This window comes from Oncorhynchus tshawytscha, linkage group LG09 (genome assembly GCF_018296145.1).
Source record: "Oncorhynchus tshawytscha isolate Ot180627B linkage group LG09, Otsh_v2.0, whole genome shotgun sequence".
Lineage (NCBI taxonomy): Eukaryota > Metazoa > Chordata > Actinopteri > Salmoniformes > Salmonidae > Oncorhynchus > Oncorhynchus tshawytscha.
The window spans coordinates 29,926,048-29,940,593 of NC_056437.1; the positions used below are offsets into that span (position 1 = coordinate 29,926,048).

At 42.0% G+C, this 14,546-nt stretch overlaps 1 pseudogene; it reads right to left on the reverse strand.

Annotated features, from left to right (window-relative positions):
* Positions 1-373: 373 nt before the first annotated feature.
* The window catches only part of LOC112259105, a 34,491-nt pseudogene continuing 20,318 nt past the window's right edge, over positions 374-14,546 (reverse strand).

Consider the following 14,546-nt stretch of genomic DNA (forward strand, 5'->3'; position numbering starts at 1 on the left):
CTGCTGATGAGTGGTCCACATTGCCAGGAGAAATGTACAACAAGCTCATTGATGGCTACAAGAAGTGTTTGTCTGCAGTTATGTTGGCAAAGGCTGTATAACCAAGAACAAGCTCCATGGGTGCAAATAAGTTTGTCCATGTCATGTCTTACTTTTCCTAATTAAAAACTTAAGTTTACAAAAATATAATTGGTTTTGCAATGTTGAAAATCCAATAACAAGGTGGAGACCAAATGCATTTTAAGTTAAATGATTTCCTATTTCTTCTAAAATAAGTTTAAGAAAAGTGCAAGGGAACCAATATATTTGGCTGCAACTGTAGCAGACCCTTAAAACTAATGTCTCTCTATAAAACATGGTGATACTCACAGGATCTCCCATAACAATTTATTTCAATAACAAGGATAAAAATATATTAAAAGCATTCATCTAAAGCATCCATATTTTGAATTCACAACATTACTCTCAAAGTATTCCTTTTTTTAAAGGGGGGTAGAAAGTAGTATCTGGCATCTATACTCTCAAACAATGCTGGACAGTAAGTCCTTCAGTTAAGTTCAAGGCTTGTCCTTCTGACTCTGCATCCTCCTTCATATTTTGTTCCTGCATGCGGGTCCAAGTGGAGCCTGGAAACAAACAGACATTGAGTTTCATTACAGTTAAGAGACTCCAGCACTTGAGGATGAAAATAAAACGCTAACTCACTTATCTCTGAAAGCTTCTGTAATCAGTGTCAAATCTCCATCAGGTTTCCTGTGATGAGAAGAGAGCAAGAAGACAGCAACATGTACCAGCCATGCCTCACCTCTGCATGAACACAACATTCTGCTGTCAAGTATAACCGTAATTCAAGCTAGTTAGCTGGGGAAGTGTCCTACCTCCCGTCAGCTTCGTCCTGTCCATCAATGTCAACGCATAACCTCTTCAGGGGCAGAGCTCATATCCAAACTCCTCTTCAAGGACCAACCACTGTTGTTCACCATTGTATTAATCTTCTGGAACTTAGAGGTCTGCAGAGGAAACAAGATGTAGAGAACGTCATTTTCGTGCACTGGACACAATTTATGTTTTGGTCCATTTTAGGAAAGAATCTTTTCCACTATGTGGATGAAAGTGATCACGTACCCCAAAGGATTCGCCGATCGATACCAGGATTCTAAAAAAAGAAAAGGAAAAAAAAGTGATTCATATCATTTGAAAAAATATATATATATTGATAAGGCTAAAATCAAACATGGACATTACCATAACAAAATAAGATAAATAATATAAATTCAAATTGATACTCGTATCTTTGCCAGTTTGGAACTGAAAAGTCTGTATAATGAGCTGTACCTCAGCCATGTCTGTGCATCTCACTCACATCCCCACCCAGTGAGTCAGTCTGGTTCATGGGTGGTAGGGTACTGACCTGGTGTGTGGGGTCATGACCCCTGGAGACATGCGCGATGGGCTCTTCATGGGAGAGATATAGACGTTGTTGCTACCATGCACTCTCATGGGGGAGTTGGGGAACTTGTAGGGGATGTGATGGTTGGGAGACATTGTGTGGGGCTGGGGGAGAGAGACCGTAGTGAGTGTGTCAGAGAATACTAGCACATTAGGTAGGCAGTCATTTTGAACATGCATATGAGAGATCAGGACCATGCGAAGTATGTTATGATGCCAAATGGGTCTCACCCTTGGAGAGTCGTACTGCAGGATGTTGGTCGTCAGTTTCTGCATGAACACCAGGTTGTAGAAAACGATGATGGACACATACTGGCCCTTCCGGAGAGAGAGAGGTGTGTCCATTTATGAGGGAGACAGAGTGTGTGAGGAAGGGAGGAGGGAGAGTGTTGGTCTGTGCTAAGAGTAAAGGTTTCATGCAGTGTTCTCCCTTTACTACCACAATGACATGTAGATCATTATGCATGTAGTGGCAAGAAAAAGTACGTGACCCCTTTGGAATTATCTGGATTTCTGTATAAATTGGTCATAAAATGTGATCTGATCTTCATCTATGTCACAACAGACAAACAGTGTGCTTCAACTAATAACACAAGTATTGTATATCTTTCTTGTCTATATTGAATGCATCATTTAAGCATTCACAGTGTAGGTTGGAAAACGTATGTGAACCCCTAGGCTAATCAATTAGCTTTTGGTGAATTCGAGTCAGGAGTCAGCTAACCTGGACTACAATCACCGAGACGAGATTGGAGATGTTGGTTAGAGCTGCCCTGCCCTATAAAAAAACTCACAAAATTTGAGTTTGCTATTCACAAAAAGCATTGCCTGATGTGAACCATGCATCGAACAAAAGAGATCTCAGAAGACCCAAGATTAAGAATGCTTGACTTGCATAAAGCTGGAAAGGGTTACAAAAGTATCTCTAAAAGCCTTGATGTTCATCAGTCCACAGTAAGACAAATGGTCTATAAATGGAGAAAGTTCAGCACTGTTGCTACTCTCCCTAGGAGTGGCTGTCCTGCAAAGATGACTGCAAGAGCACAGCGCAGAATGCTGAATGAGGTTAAGAAGAATCTTAGTGTCAGCTAAAGCCTTACAGAAATCTCAGGAACATGCTAACATTTCTGTTGACAAGTCTACGATACGTAAAACACTAAACAAGAATGGTGTTCATTGGAGGACACCACAGAAGAAGCCACTGCTGTCAAAAAAAAAACCTGAATTTCGCAAGAGCAGCTGGATGTTCCAGTAGTGCAAAATATTGTGGACAGATGAAACAAAAGTGGAGTTGTTTGGAAGGAACTCAACACTGTGTGGCGAAAATAGGCACAGCACAGCCACATCAAAACCTCACCCCAACTGTAAAGTATGGTGAAGGGAGCATCATGGTTTGGGGCTGCCTCAGGGCCAGGACAGCTTGCTATCGTCGACGGAAAATTGAATTTACAAGTTTATCAAGACAGCCTTACATTCTCCTGCAAACTATCTGTCCGCCAATTGAAGCTCAACAGAAGTTGGATGATGCAACAGGACAACGACCCAAAACAGAAGAATATCAACAGAATGGCTTCAACAGAAAAGTCAGATGAAGAGTCCTGACCTCAACCAGATTGAGATGCTGTGGCATGACCTTGAGAGCGGTTCACACCAGACATCACAAGAATATTGCTGAACTGAAACGGTTTTGGAAAGAGGAATGGTCCGAAATTCCTCCTGACCGTTGTGCAGGTCTGATCCGCAACTACAGAAAATGTTTGGTTGAAGTTATTACTGCCAAAGGAGGGTCAACCAGTTGTTATTAAATCCAAGGGTTCAAATAATTTTTTCACCCAGCACTGTGGATGTTTACACGGTGTGTTCAATGAAGACATGAAAACGTATAATTGTTTGTTTTACTAGGCAGATTGCGTTTGTCTATTGTTGAAACTTCGATGAAGATCAGATAAAATGTTATAACCAATTTATGCAGAAGTTCACATTTTCTTGCCACAGTATATTCCCACCTCCCATCCCTCCAGCCAAATCACAGGGAGGTCTTTGCAAATATTATCCATTATATGCAGAATTCTATTACACAGTGAACAGTGTGAAGTTAAATTCTATGTGTTGTATTGAGTACAAGTGTGAATATCAGTGACATGTGTTGTGTAGCACATGCACATAACTTAAAAAAACGAGAACAAGTGTCGGGGGCCACTGAATTCCCCCTGTGGTATTGCGATACTACTCAGCATCGTGACACTTGGCCTGGTATCATTAATACAATTTTAGTATCATGACAAGACTAATGTCTAGTGTGTTTTGATTGCATGTCTGAATTTGCTTTTGAGTATGTGTGTGTCCAGGTGGCGGTCTCTCATCAGTTCATACTAATGTTGTAGTGTGTGCTGAAGCAAAGTCCACATGATTGGTTTCAGCTCAGGGTGAGAGGTCAGCAGGTGTGTGTAGAGCATCTTCAGCCTCATGTAGGCCAGACGGTACACTACAGAACACAGACAAGTTAGAAACCCGTTAAAGACACAGCCAGTCATACACAAACACCTCACAGAGGACTACTGTAGACTCAACTATTATCTAGTGAAATGTTTAAATTTTTTGTAGAAGAGGCTGAGAGAGTTTGACTTGGGGTGCCAAGGGGTCTGATGGTTTGCCGTGGCAGGGGGCTGAGAGGGAGGGAGGGCCTGGAGATTCAGGTGCCGTCTGGGGTCTGTTTCTGGGGCGCACAGGGGAAAAATACCTGAGAGAAAAACTATATTAGAAAAACAATATCACAAGCATTAAGTCATAACATTGAGATGGATCAGTGATGCACATCGATTTCTTATACCACAATGTAAAAGGTTAAATGGTCAATATCCTAGAGAAAACTTTGAAAGGTTTTCAACCTGACTTCTGACCAGTCTTTCTTAAAGCTCAGGGCATTGATATGTGTTAGTCGGTCAGTGTTCATGTGGCCAGACAAGCCTATTTCCCCCCCACCCTGTTCAATTCACCCACTCACATACTTAACATTCCACAACTACTCAGTTTCTGCTTTGTCAGGGCTCAACAACTTTAATAAAATGCAATGTTGTTCCTAAATGCAGTTACAAGAGGACAAGGCGAGGACAGTGCCTTTTCATGAGAATTCAAGTGCAAATCAATGCATCTTTTTAACCTCAAATTGGTGATTATCAATCAGTTGGGCAGAATTACAACACTTGCCTGCCATCCCCAGCCTGGAAGGTATGCCACTTGAAAAACAAACATTTACTACTCAGATCTCTGGCACCCATCCCTGCTACACAGCTTGACCCCATCTTACCCCAGCTTTGTTTACATGCTAACATTCATCGTCTGCATGTAAACAAAGTTTGTGAGTGTTTGAGCCAATCGCTTATGAGCCAGCATCAATTACAACTAAAGGGCGATTCAGAGCATGTCTAAACCAGATAAGAACGCACAGGTCCAAAGCTGCTAACAGAGTGAGGGGCAGCCAGTAGGAGTATGGGTTATGAGTTTTACTAGTCTACATAAATTGGGTTGACATAAGATTAGGGTTGGGCGACGTCAACTTTTGTCCTATCATGATCGCCTGGTAGACAATTATCGCCCCCCTAGTGGCCATCCATTAAAAATAAAAATATATATAAGTCAGCTAGCACGAGCTCGCATGCTATGAGAGGCACAAGAGGAACCATGACATTGACAAAAACTTGGGAGTATAGTGTAGCCAAATATCTTCTAGTAGCCTATTCCACTCTGGTGTAACCGTGGCACGAAAGAGAGAAGTAGGCCTGAGTGCCGAAGTGCACGGATGGAGCGAGGGATATACAGTCAACGAAACTCGCTGGCGCTGCCTGCGAGTCGTGTGATGGGTTGTAAAATCATGGGCTACAGTCTGCAGAGCAAGCAACTCTGCTGTCCATAGAACTGGATAATTAAACTGATTCACATCCTCCTCACTTATTAGGCCTAGGCTACTATGCGATGGAGGTAGGTTGCACATTACTAAAATAATATGGGGGGCCCCAGTGTTGAGGATCAGTGGCAAACGTGTTGTTGCCTACCCTTACCACTTGGTGGCGACCCATCAGGAATTCCAGGATCCAGTAGCAGAGGGAGGTGTTTAGTCCCAGGGTCCTTAGCTTGGTGATTAGCTTCGTGGGCACTATGGTGTTGAACGCTGAACTGTAGTCAATGGACAGCATTCTGACATAAGTGTGCCTTTTGTCCAGGTGGGAAAGGGCCGTGTGGAGTGCGATTGCGTCATCGGTGGATCTGTTGGGGTGGTATGCGAATTGGAGTGGGTCTAGGGTATCCGGGAGGATGCTGTTGATGTGAGCCATGACCAGCCTTTCAAAGCACTTTCATGGCTACCGACGTGAGTGCTACAGGGCAGTTCATTTAGGGAGGTTACCTTCGATTCCTTGGGCACAGGGACTATAGTGGTCTGCTTGTAAATACAGTTGAAGTTTACATACACCTTAGCCAAATACATTTAAACTCAGTTTTTCACAATTACTGACATTTAATCCTAGTAAAGATTCCCTGTTAGGTCAGTTAGGATCGCCACTTTATTTTGTGCTTCTACAGTACATACAAATCATTAAAATCAAGACAGAAAATATTTACACAAGAAGCAATCTAATATCACACAGTCAAAACTCTCCCGTCGTGCTTCTACACCGGCATTGCTTGCTGTTTGGGGTTTTAGGCTGGGTTTCTGTACAGCACTTTGAGATATCAGCTGATGTACGAAGGGCTATATAAATAAATTTGATTTGATTTTAAGAATGTGAAATGTCAGAATAATAGTAGAGAATTATTTATTTCAGCTTATATTTCTTTAAATCACATTCCTATTGGGTCAGAAGTTTATATACACTCAATTAATATTTGATAGCATTGCATCAATTAGTATTTGGTAGCATTTAAAATTGTTTAACTTGGGTCAAACATTTTGGGTAGCCTTCCACAAGCTTCCCACAATAAGTTGGGTGAATTTTGGCCCATTCTTCCTGACAGAGCTGGTGTAACTGTCAGGTTTGTAGGCCTCCTTGCCCGCACATGCTTTTTCAGTTCTGTCCACACATTTTCTATAGGATTTGAGGTCAGGGCTTTGTGATAGCCACTCCAATACCTTGACTTTGGAAGTATGCTTGGGGTCATTGTCCATTTGTAAGACCCATTTGCGACCAAGCTTTAACTTCCTGACTGATGTCTTGAGATGTTGCTTCAATATATCCACATAATTTTCTTTCCTCGTGATTCCATCTATTTTGTGATGTGCACCAGTCCCCCCTGGAGCAATGCACCCCCACAACACGATGCTGCCACCCCCGTGTGTCACGGTTGGGATGGTGTTCTTCGGCTTGCAAGCCTCCCCCTTTTTTCCTCAAACATAACGATGGTCATTATGGCCAAACAGTTCTATTTTTGTTTCATTAGACCTGAGAACATTTCTCCAACAAGTATGATCTTTGACCCCATTTGCAGTTGCAAACCATAGTCTGGGTTTTTTATGGCGGTTTTGGAGCAGTGGCTTCTTCCTTGCTGAGCAGCCTTTCAGCTTTTGTCAATATAGGACTCGTTTTACTGTGGATATAGATACATTTGTACCGGTTTCCTCCAGCATCTTCACAAGGTCCTTTGCTGTTGTTCTGGGATTGATTTACACTTCGCACCAAAGTACAGTCATCTCTAGGAGACAGACCGCATCTCCTTCCTAAGCAGTATGACGGCTGCGTGGTCCCATGGTGTTTATACTTGAGTACTATTGTTCGTACAGATGAACGTGGTACCTTCAGGCATTTGGGAATTGCTCCCAAGGATGAAAGAGACTTGTGGAGGTCTACAATGTTTTTGGCTGATTTCTTTTGATTTTCCCATGATGTCAAGCAAAGAGGCACGGAGTTTGAAGGTATGCCTTGAAATACATCCACAGGTACACCTCAAATAATGTCAATTCGCCTATCAGAAGCTTCTAAAGCCATGATATCATTTTCTGGAATTTTCCAAGCTGTTTAAAGGCACAGTCAACTTAGTGTATGTAAACTTCTGACCCACTGGAATTGTGATACAGTGAAATAATCTGTAGACAATTGTTGGAAAAATTACTTGTGTCATGCACGAGGTAGATGTCCTAACCGACTTGCCAAAACTATAGTTTGTTAACAAGAAATTTGTGGAGTGGTTGAAAAACAAGTTAATGAATCCAACCTAAGTGTATGTAAACTTCCAACTTCAACTGTATTACAGACTCGGTCAGGGAGAGGTTGAAAATGTCAGTGAAGACACTTGCCAGTTGGTCCATGTATGATTTGAGTACATGTCCTGGTAATTCGTCTGGCCCAGCGGCTTTGTGAATGTTGACCTGTTTAAAGGTCTTACTCACATCGGCTACCGAGAGCGTTATCACACAGTAATCCAGAACAGCTGGTGCTACATTGTTCTCTTGCATTCTGTAAATATAACATTTATTTGAATAGGCTATAGCAAATAGCAATATAGGCAATTTACTGTGAATGTCACCCATGCACTGCCTTGCTCTTTACTGCATGGTGCCAGTCAAGTTGAAATAGGTATCTTCTGTCGTCACATCACAATGTCGTCACCATTGACGATGGCTGTCAATCATCCTTGATAGACTATGCCACCGTAATATTGCCCAATCCTACATAAGAACTAGCTAGCATAACAGACAATACTCATAAACAATGTTCCCCCAAATGTTTTTTGGCACTGAGCAAATTGAACATTGTTAAAATTACAGTGCATGTTTACTGTGAACACTGAGGCTGTACCCGCTTTACGTTAGACGGTGGTCAAGTAGGCCACTATGGCTACTTGATCATAATCTAAGCCTACCATCAGCCAATGTGTGGTGTTCAATGTAGGCCAACATTGTATGAGACTTAAAAAAAAATAAAACATGCAGAGCTTGCGATTAACCTGTTTATCCACTTGTCCTTCAGACAAAGGAGGTGACTGAAAATGTTGTTTGATGCAAGAAACCACTTTACAAAATAAAAATGCATTATTATTCCCATACCATTATCACAGAGAATCAGACAAATGTTACCCTCTGCCTATTTGCTACTTAGCTCATTCTCAAAATTACAACACTGCCCCTTTAAGACAAAAAAAACTCTTTACCTGATTCACTTTTCAACATGTACTAGAAATGTACATGTTTTGTGCTAGTGTAGGAAGCAATCACTCCCCTATTGCTGACTACAAATAATCTATAAGAGGCCTAAAAACTTACTAACTAGCAAAGGATATGAACAAATGTGCACGTGGCTACATGCAGCTCTCGCTTTGATAAGTGCATCTACTCACGACCGCTCATGCTATAAACACAGTCCAATTCAAAGAGAATGGCACAGATCCATATATGGCAATGGTCTATTTGCATATAGACCTACTGCAGTTCTGATTGGTTATGCGGCACCGGTCTGTGTAGAGTACAGGCTGAGTCATGTGTGTCAATGCAACATAATCCTACTCCAATGTGCTCTGCCTACAACAAAATCTCTTGCGTTGTTAGTTTTGCATACTAAGTCTAGTTCGTTTTGTTTCGGTATGTTGCATTGAAAGTGGCTAATATTGCATTGATTCGATCCCAATTCCCACAGTAAAGAGAAATGTTGATAATGTGAACTAAGGGGAAAAACACCAGAAATTTGAGTGAGGTTCAATCTCGTGCTTCTCTGCGTGGGCTGATATTTCTTCTGTGTAGTAGTCTGCACATGGGCACAGCTTAGGGGGGAACATTGCCCATAAAATACCAAGGAGATTTCAGAGTAGGACTGGAGGCTACTTTCCTCTCAATACTTTCCTATATGAAGTCCCAGGCCCCCTTCCCCTTCATCCTACCTACAAATAATCCGAGAAAGAGGTGGACTAAAGTTTTCTGACCAGGTAAACCTTGGGGCCCTACAAATAGGTGTACCACAGTCACACCATTAGACTTGAGGAAAATCGATGGTCTTGGCACTTCCAGTGAAAGGTTAAGATGATTACTGTACAGTACCAGGCTTTTCTCCAACACCAGAGAATTGTGTACACAACTTTTCCAGTGTGTCTTATCTGCCCTGTATTTTGTAAAGCTTTGCATCCCAGGCTTTTCTCATACAAATAAAACCTCAAAGCCAAGATGCTCATCGTAGAGGCAGAGTTCTAATTCACTGGCCTATTTACAAGTTTAATTCACACAAACCAAATGACAGAGGGGAAGATGAATGGAACCATAAGTCTGGTTTAAATCACATCATTGGTTGAGGGTGGCAGGTGGCTCAGCCTGCTCCACTGGACCCTCCTCACGAGTTTGTCTCAGCAGCTCAAACAGTGGACAGTCCTAGGGAGAAACACACATGGAAGAGCATTCATAAGATAGGCACTACAGCATTACGAAAACATCAACACTATGTAATCCCAAGGTCATGGAACTTGTTCCTAAAGCACAGGGGCCATGTTAATGCAGAATTTGTTATTTTTCCACACAGGAAAAAAAACAACAACCAGGGAGCGTGTATGTGCCGGAAGTCTGTCAGTGGCATTGGCAACGTGTTTCCAGCACACGCTCAGCTTGCGGCCCTTGCTGTGGTCCTCCCTTTGTCCAGTGTTCCCGCTGAAAGGGGATTCAGCTGCCAGGGTGAGATGAAGTAAGATGGGTTAACATGCTGACCACAACGCAAGCATTGCAAAAATAAAATGTACACCTACATGTTATTCAATCATTTTATCCAAACTGCTCGCACATGTCTGTGAAACACAACGTGGTTCCATTTTTTTTAACGCTCGATGTGCTGCAAGTCCCGCCTCTCCCATCTCTTCATTGGTTTTAGGAGCATATACCCACATGGGTGATTGAAAGCTGAACTGAGGGCCACACTCCAGCCCAGTTGGTGGAGGAAATGCACCTTAAAGTTGGTTGCCAACCGCCATACTGAAGGAAGGATTACTAGAAACTAACTAGGATTAATTGTCGGAGTAGGAGGACCTTCTACATTTCAGGTAAAATAACCTAATGTTTATATCCCAGGACAAATTAGCTAGCAACAGCAAGCGAGCTAGCTGTCTAAAATTGACATGAATGTTTCATGCGTTTTGACCTGTCCCCAAATGAATATAGGCGGTGGAGTTTGTTTTGATATTTCAACCTGCACGTCCTGAACGCATCTGTTGTGGATGGACAAAAATCAACACGAACGCACGTGCGTGCTCGCTCTAGTCAGCATGTAAGTGTGCATATTTAATGTTGACAATGTTGTAGCAATTCACACTAGTTTGTTTGTTACATTGTGGTTACAATGAAATCCAACCCCTTTCGATGCGTGGAACGGATGTGGGTGGGGCTAGGTCTACATAAGGGTGCTATTTATAAAAACACACACAAAAGCTCTGACGAATACAGTGTGCGGTTTCCCTTTTCCTTCATCTTGTTCAACTGTTACCATGCACCTACAAAAAAGATTGCTCAGATGTGCGAGTGCCTTTTGAATAATGAATTCATTAAATGCATATGGCGAGCTTGTAATTTTTCCAATGCACCTACAGCATTCGTATTTCATCAACACTTGAGTACAAGAATGGAGGTTATTATATCATTCAGATGAATGAATGTTGTGATTACTTTTTATTTTTTTACCGGGTAAGTTAACTGAGAACACGTTCTCATTTACAGCAACAACCTGGGGAATAGTTACAGGGGAGAGGGATGAATGAGCCAATTGTAAGCTAGGAATGATTAGGTGACCATGACGGTATGAGGGACAGCTTGGGAATTTAGCCAGGACACCGGGATTAACACCCCTAGTCTTACAATAAGTGCCATGAGATCTTTAATGACCTCAGAGTCAGGCCCCCTGTTTAACGTCCAATCTGAAAGACGGCACCCTACACAGGGCAGTGTCCCCAATCACTACCCTAAGGAATTGGAATATTTTTTTAGACCAGAGGAAAGAGTGCCTCCTACCGGCCCTCCAACACCACATCCAGCAGCATCTAGTCTCCCATCCAGGGACTAACAAGGACCAACGCTGCTTAGCTTCAGAAGCAAGCCAGCAGTGGGATGCAGAGTGGTATGCTGCTGGTTTTACAATGACATAGGTTAAAGAAAACAAAGTTGTTTCCACATAGCACCCTCTTCAACTGACCCATATTTTCATTGTCAGTGTGTTTAATTAGAACGCAGGTGAAATCTATTAAAAACACAGATTTCCGGAAAGTTCTGCATTTGGAAAATGTGGTCCACATAACAGGACTCGAAATTAGACACGGAACCGCCTTCTTTAATGGTTATTCTACAGCCCAGCTGTGTCCTCAGACTGCACTGAGGGAAGAAAACACTGAATGACTCTGGTTTCAGCTATTCCCTCAATCTCAAGTATGCTGTCCTGACAAAGGGTTCAACTGCAAGAGGGGAAAGAATGTGTCTGTTTTGACCTTACAATCCTGAACATTATGTGTGTTCGTATGGAACAAGCAGTTTATATTGCCCTACTCCATCCAGAACGTTTTGACTATTGCCAGAGCCACTCTCAGGGTCAATAACGTTGTTTAGCCTTCAACGGACTGTCAAGAATAGATGAATTCATCATTGACACATTTTGAAAAATTGTTACCGACTGTGTTCCTTCCTATAATAACAAGAGAATTTCACACCCCTATTCAATGAGGCTATCTTAACCCACAGGGTTAACAACCCCTGTTCCTTGTTGCCATTGGTCATGTTGGGTTTGACCTTTGGAACACAGTTGTCAGATCTTATCAGAAACATTATTCACTTTAATTCCCTACCGGTCAAAGGTTTTAGAACACCTACTCATTCAAGGGTTTTACTATTTTCTACATTGTAGAATAATAGTGAAGACTCCAATACTATTAAATCACACATGGAATCATGTAGTAACAAAAAAAAAAAGTGTTAAACAAATCAAAATATATTTTATTTGAGCTTCTTCTTTGCCTTTGACAGCTTTGCACACTCGGCATTCTCTCAACCAGCTTCACCTGGAATGCTTTTCCATCAGTCTTGAAGGAGTTCCCACATATGCTGAGCACTTGTTGGCTGCTTTTCCTTCACTCTGCTGTCCGACTCATCCCAAACCATCTCAATTTAGTTGAGGTCGGGGGATTGTGGAGGTCAGGTCATCTGATGCAGCACTCCATCACTCTCCTTCTGGGTCAAATTGCCCATACACAGCCTGGAGGTGTGTTGGGTCATTGCCCTGTTGAAAAACAAATGATAGTCCCACTAAGTCCAAACCAGATGGGATGGCATATCGCTGTGGTAGCCATGCTGGTTAAGTGTGCCTTGAATTCTAAATAAAATCACAGACAGTAACACCAGCAACGCACCCCCACACCATAACACCTCCTCCATGCTTTACGGTGGGAAATACACATGCAGAGATCATCCATTCACCCACACCGCAAATAGTGCTATCTTCTGTATACACCCCCCCCCACTCACTACCTACCTACCATGTCACAACATAACTGATTGGCTCAAACACATTAATGAAAGTAATTCCACAAATGAACTTAAGGCAGACCTATTCATTGAAATTCATTCCAGGTAACTACCTCATGAGGTTGAGAGAATGCCAAAAGTGTGTAAAGTTGTCATCAAGACAAAGGGTGGCTATTTGAAGAATATCAAATATATTTTGATTTGTTTAACACTTCTTTGGTTACTACATGATTCCTTTTGTTATTTTATAGTATTGTCTTCACTATTATTCTACAATGTAGAAAATAGTACAAATAAAAGTAAAACCCTTGAATGAGTAGGCATTCTAAAACTTTTGACCGGTAGTGTATATTCATAGCTGTATGGAAGAGTTTGTGTTTATGAAAGTTAGATAAAAAAAAACATTTTTAAAGTAACCTTTTATATAACTAGGCAAGTTAGTTAAGAACAAATTCTTATTTACAATGACAGTCTACCAAAAGGCCTCCTGTGGGGACAACAGTGTTGAGTGTTTGTTGCAGCTCGTTCCAGTCGCTAGCTGCAGCAAACTGAAAAGAGGAGCGACCCAGGGATGTGTGTGCTTTGGGGACCTTTAACAGAATGTGACTGCCAGAATGGGTGTTGTATGTGTAGGACGAGGGCTGCAGTAGATATCTCAGATGGGGGAGGGGTGAGGCCTAAGAGGATGTTTTATAAATAAGCATCAACCAGTGGATCTTGCGACAGGTATACAGAGATGACCAGTTTACAGAGGAGTATAGTCCTATAAAAAGGAACATTGGTGGCAAATCTGATGACCAAATGATAAAGAACATCTAGCCGCTCGAGCACCCTTACCTGCCGATCTATAAATTACATCTCCGTAATCTAGCATGGGTAGGATGGTCATCTCAGTCAGGGTTAGTTTGGCAGCTGTGGTGAAAGAGGAGCGATTACGATAGAGGAAACCTAGTCTAGATTTAACCTTAGCCTGCAGCTTTGATATGTAATGAGAGAAGGATAGTGTACCATCTAGCCATACTTCCAAGTACTTGTACGAGTAGGCCTACATGGTTTACAGTGAGACTTCACCGGCAACTAGATCCAGCCACAGACAAAATGAGGCTGTTTTTCAAGCAGCATTTTGAATGAAAATCAAAAGGTGTGATATTTTATTTAATACATGCATTTCCACATGCACATAAATAAAAGCATACAGCACATCTGTATCTGCGTCAGAGAAAACCGCACCTAGTCCCCTGCCTCATCTCATTAGTCTGCACGCTCAGGCTTGCTATCACTGGAACCTTCCCCTTCCTGTCGTTCTGAGGCCGCTGCCCACTAACATTGACTAATAGAAAGTACACTGTGCTCTGGGGCTCACAGGAGAGTAGGACTTAATTGACTCCTTCCGCCAAATAGAGCAATCAACTGAAAAATGTCCACTGTTCGGGAGTAGGCTAGCTCTTAGATGAAAATCCAATATATAAAGGAATTTGAAAGTTTGAACAAAACACCCTACATACATTTCATTGATATTTTCATGAGATCCTGAAAGAATGCTAAGGGCACCAAAACAAGCTAACAAATCCTTTTCACCTGACACCTGATTTACTCAACAAAAAAGGCAAATCAATAGGTAGTCCAGGTAAGT